This window comes from Ictalurus furcatus, chromosome 23 (assembly GCF_023375685.1).
Source record: "Ictalurus furcatus strain D&B chromosome 23, Billie_1.0, whole genome shotgun sequence".
NCBI lineage: Eukaryota > Metazoa > Chordata > Actinopteri > Siluriformes > Ictaluridae > Ictalurus > Ictalurus furcatus.
The window spans coordinates 19,472,798-19,478,591 of NC_071277.1; positions in this window are offsets into that span (position 1 = coordinate 19,472,798).

Consider the following 5,794-nt stretch of genomic DNA (forward strand, 5'->3'; position numbering starts at 1 on the left):
GTTTCTGTTGGGTTTTTATTCAGCAGGGTAATCCTCAGTGTTAAGCATTAACGCTCTCTCTCTCTCTCTCTCACACACACACACACACACACACACACACACACACACACACACTGCCTCAGTAAGGGGAGAGGAAGTGGAGGAAATGAAGACATTTCTCAGCTCGTGTCTCAGTGCTTGCGCCAGCCGGAAGTGCTGGGAGATGTTCTCGGCGCGCTGGTGGAACAGGTTTCTCGCCTGCTATAAACTCCACAGTTGGAGCTAAAAATAATCCGGTCGTGGGCGCGCTGCGGATTCAGGCCGGATTTGGACGGAGGGCTCGTGCGCAAAATGGATTCGGGCTGCGTCTCAAGCGCGTAAGTCAAGACAGCAGCGGGCGCGTTCTCGATGGGGTTGCCATAGTTACGCATCCTCCAGCACGTACGAAGGATGAGATCAGGTTTGAATTTTTTTTTTTTTTAATGAGACTCTTGGTGATCATATTTGGAAATCTGGAAAGCCGTCGATCCGCGGATGAGGAGGAGGGTCAGTGGAGGCTGGGGACTTGCTCGAGCCTTTAAACATTTTTAGAGTGTGTGTGTGTGTGTGTGTGTGTGTGTGAGAGAGAGAGAGAGAGAGAGAGAGAGAGAGTGGTTGAATCCGGAATTTTCTCGCTCTACATCCGTGAACTGATTTTTTGCGACGACCCGTTTCTCTCTCCTCTGGCGCATTCTGTAAGCGAGAGTTAGCCCACATCTGGATGCAGGAACAGCTGGAGCTGGACTCGGCAGGCAAGGATTACTCGCTGTGATGAGAGAAAGAGGCATGGCCATGTTTTGGAGGATTCTCTCCGCGCTCAGCTTCGACTGTTTGAAAAGAACTCCGGCTTCATCTCCGAGGTGAGCGCGTTTCATCTCACACCAGCTCCGACATGGAGCGTCTGGGAAACCTCAGATAAACATCCAGGTTCATAATGACACATCTGGAACTGGGTTACTTTAATCCCATGTGTCTGTGTTTCTCTCTCTCTCTCTCTCTCTTTACATTAAGCAGTTTCTATGGTGATGATGGATAAAACTATTTCCACTCAAACTCAGAACTATGATTCACTCTGAAATGCGCTTCATCTGCGTGTAGATGCTGTCTCCTCTTGGCCCATTTTGTCTCAATCATGTCTTGGTCTTGACTACAAGTCTCCAACTCATTTATGATTTAGAATGTCTCTGTGTAAGATGATAGTCCAGATCAATAAATGAACGTACATTTGAATAATTCTTCATGAAACGCTTTCAAAATGGTGTTCAGGTTTCCTGCTGCTCGAGCTCTGCTTCCTCACGACCAGGAACACCGGCGTCTCTGGCTATAGTACAGTCGGGATTTATAAAACCATAAAAAAAAAAGAGTTTAACAATAGGGCCGAGGCGGGAAAGAAAACAGTAAAAGCACTGTGGAGGATTTTGTGTTCCTGCTTCTGAAACTTTTCCGTTCTCAGGTCGTCCGTGAAGCTGGGATCGAGCCGGGCGTCGAGTGTCGAGAGCAGCTCTCTGACCGGCAGCCTCTCTCCGGGTTCGGACCTTCATCCTCACTGCCAGTGCTGCATCTCCTACGCCGCCCGCCTCAGACGCCTCTCCTGTGGCCACCTGTACTGCGAGTCCTGCACCGTCCGCATCGTCAACATGGCCTTCGAGGACATCGAGGGTCTGGCGGAGTACCCCTGCCCCGTCTGCAAGTCCCTGCGCCACCTCAACGGCTTCGACTACTCGCCGCTCGGGAGCCAAAGACGGCTGATCGACGACGACGACGACGACAACCGGCGGGACTAAACGTTCACGCCCCGTTCATCAAGAAGTTCTGGCACCCGACAGCGAACGGACGCCGTGGAGAACGCGGACCGGGAAATGGAAACCCGTTCGTTGAGCCATGGATTTTTCCGAATGTAATTATTTCGCAATCCTGATGAGATATTTCCCAACAAGCTAAACAAAAACAAAACAAAACAAAACAATGCCAGCTAGCTTGAGAGAAATTCCTTCGTTTCTGCGCACGACTGCTTACGTCTGTATAATTACGATTTAATAATCAGCGGAACGTTTAGGGTTTTGTTTTTTGTTTTTTTTTTCAACGGCCAGATGTTGAGTTTTATTGCCGTAAAACGTGTCCACGCCCTGATTTGTGATCATTGCAGGCAAAAAGATTGAACACGATGTAATTTTAACCTTCAACACAAACGGTGTCACGTGTTAAGAGTTTCGCAATCAGACGGTGCTTTTGTATAGGAAAGAAAAAACAAAACAAAACAAAAAAGAAAAACGAGATAGAAAACAGTATTGCATTTACATCGTGACATGTCCGCCTTATATAGATTATACCTCAGCGCTGTTGACTTCTGGATTCTGATTGGCCAGTAGGTCAGCGCTGTTGACTTCTGGATTCTGATTGGCCAGAAGGTCAGCGCTGTTGACTTCTGGTTTCTGATTGGCCAGAAGGTCAGCGCTGTTGACTTCTGGATTCTGATTGGCCAGAAGGTCAGCGCTGTTGACTTCTGGATTCTGATTGGCCAGAAGGTCAGCGCTGTTGACTTCTGGATTCTGATTGGCCAGAAGGTCAGCGCTGTTGACTTCTGGATTCTGATTGGCCAGAAGGTCAGCGCTGTTGACTTCTGGATTCTGATTGGCCAGAAGGTCAGCGCTGTTGATTGGCCAGAAGGCGTCGATTCATTTCCTATAACAGCAGCTTATAGGTTTATGCACTCTTAACACGCGCGTCCCGATACCTTCCGAAGCGTTTCTATAGTAACCGCTCATTCCCAGGGACTTCATTCATACGAACGCTCGATATAGAAATATTTTCTGAACAAACAGACAAGTTTATTAAACTTTTATGGAAGGAGTCTCCAGTATCAGTGGTAAAACTGTAACATTTCCGACATCATCATCAGGACAGAGGAGTTTATGTTTTGTTTTGTTTGGTTATTTTGTCTTAACTTGAAGAGAGAGGATGAAAGGAGAGGTTGGTGAGAGAACGACTGGTTATAGCTGCGATACGCAAGTAACGCGTTTCATGGACATTCCACAACATTAAATGCAACTCTAAATGGATAAAAAGTACATGTAAAGAACATCGTTTGTTAATGAATGTAATTGTGAAGCGTTGGTAAACTGCTGTGGTGTAAGAAGAGTAAAACGTTTTGGGGGAATGCTGTTAAAGGAAAAGAACGGTGTCAGGAGTGGGAACGGTGACGCCGCTTCATCACATGACCCCGTCGTTAATCCTTTCCCTTTAACAGCACGACGCGGCGTTTTTACTCGTGGTGTTTTTCTGGTGTTTGCTGCCTGATTTCCTTGAACTCCAGGACTCCAGTTTGCTCTCAGTGTGCACCGTTCGACGTTATTTTCGTCTCCCGTGCTGCGGACGACGGTATCGAGTATTCATTTGCACTGAAAACATTGACGATTCACCTCGTGAGTCTTTGTAAAGTGATGGTGTAAAGCATCTATATTTTCATACAAATATAAAAATCCTCACGAATCTCCTCGTCAGTTTTCATTTCTACAAACCAACCGACGGAGAAACGCGTCCTTGCAGTCACGAGCTCTGGAATTTATTCATCTACAGCAAGACGTGCCGATACAAATCGGAGCGAGGGGGGGAGAAAAGAAAAGAGGAAATGGGTTTCTCCTTCCTGTAGCGCCAGGGATAAACAAACCCGCTCGCCGTGTGGGAAAACCACACAATACGACTGCAGTAAACTCGCTCGCTGGCTTTCAGCCTTTGAAAAATGACCGCGGAAGATCAATTAAGAGGAACAAGCACTCGGTCGTTTCCTCAAAGAGGAAACTGCGTCTGTGGGCGCGGGCGCTCAGGCCTCTGATAAGACCGTGCTTCGGGGGAAAAAAATAAAAAGGTGTGGCAGTAAACAAACGTAGGCAGGAGATTATATCAAGCGCACTTTATATTTTACATTTGATATTTTATATATACTCCAACACATTGCTAGTGAAGACTTACAGCGCGCGGTACCTTTTCTTCTGGAGTTCCAGTACAACACCTACAGCTCGGACAATTAAGATCAAACACGACTTATAAACAGATGTGAGCAATCTTTCTGCGTATACACAGTGGCAGCATTTTAAACAACCATATCATCATCATCAGCATCATCAATAATACAAATGGATTTTTCTTTAATGTACAATGTGGTCCAAAAGTCTGAGTGCTTCAATTATGCATTCTTTCCCATTACAAATGCCATTAGAATTCGAACCTTGAAGAATTTCGACGTATCTGGTTCATCCCCCTCGCTTTAATCCTTTAACGTCTTGAGACGGCGTGAACCGTGGATCCGTGTCAGATCGAATCCATCCTCGACGGAGGAGGAAATCTGGCCGTTTGTATAAAGGATTTAACATGATTAATATCATAAATCAGCTCAGATTTAAACTAGTGACCTACAAATAGTGCACGATGGAGCAGAACGAACATGTAAGACATTCCTCTGTCTCTCTCTCGTATTTTTTTTCTTCTTCCAAATTTGGTCTCAGACTTGTGGAACCCTCGAGATACATGTCTGGTGAAAACTCGCATACAGACACTGAAAGAAGCCGTGAAAGAAGTACCGGAGTTTTGTGCGTACAAACAAATACAAAAAAAAAAGACAATATAAACAAGTATTTAAATATTAGCAGGAAAGTTCTGATCTCTGATCGTACGGTCCGTACACACCGTCTCATAACCGTGGCATGATCATAGGACTCGTTCTCATTAAACCATAAAAGGTCAAATAATCAGCAATAACTCAGACGTGGGAATGTTATAAATAATTTGCATGATGCAAAACTTGTGCTTTCCTTCTTCATTAATACTGGAACTAATGTATAAAATATGATAACACTATTTATACACACACACACACACACTTGTATTGTACCATGCGTATCGTATACACACACCTCCTCCTCCTCTCACCTGTTAATGTGATTCAGGTTAAGTCCTAATGCACCACTCAGTTTAATACACACTGTCGCCATCTAGTGGAGATGAAAAGAACGTAAATCCTCGAAATCCCCATTTTGTTGGAAGATATTTGGCCTCAACTGCACAATTATTATTATTTTTTTTTAAGCGGGGGGGGGGGGGGGGTCGGTTACACAATAACACAATTTACACAATAACACAATCAACACACTTTACATGCTCCTGTTCTGAAGGATCCTGCCGTACGCATCTCTTCGGACCATTCTACGTCCCGTTGTGCATTAACGAGCGGAAAATGTGCTTGAAATGCTGCGATACGTCTACACATCACCTACAATAACACTATTACAGTGCGTTGCATATATTTTCATCCACCTTTTCACTTAACCTGGAACTGAAATATACTCAATAGCCCGTAATACTAAAACAGGCAGAAATTGATATAATTATTTACGGATATAATAAATGTAAAAAATAAAGAAGCTGTGATTGTGTCGCTCTGAAACCCCGGAATCCGTTGCCATCGATAGTTATATAAACAGTCGACCTGGGAAATCATGTGATGTGAATATATAAACACACCTGTGCCTGGAAGAAGAACCCAGAGTTTGATAGGGAACATACCTAAACTAGAAGCGTCCTGAGGCATGAAGAGCGATCTGGGAGAAAGTTCTGGAAAGGTATGAAGCGGGGCTCGGTTATAAAAATGTCCCAAACTTTCAACACGATTAAACCTAGTATTTATTTATTTAAAAGAATATGGCACATCCATGACTCTAGCCTAGAGGAGGCTGTCGAGCACGAGCGAGAGGGGATTGGTCAGAGGCGAAACCAAGAGGTC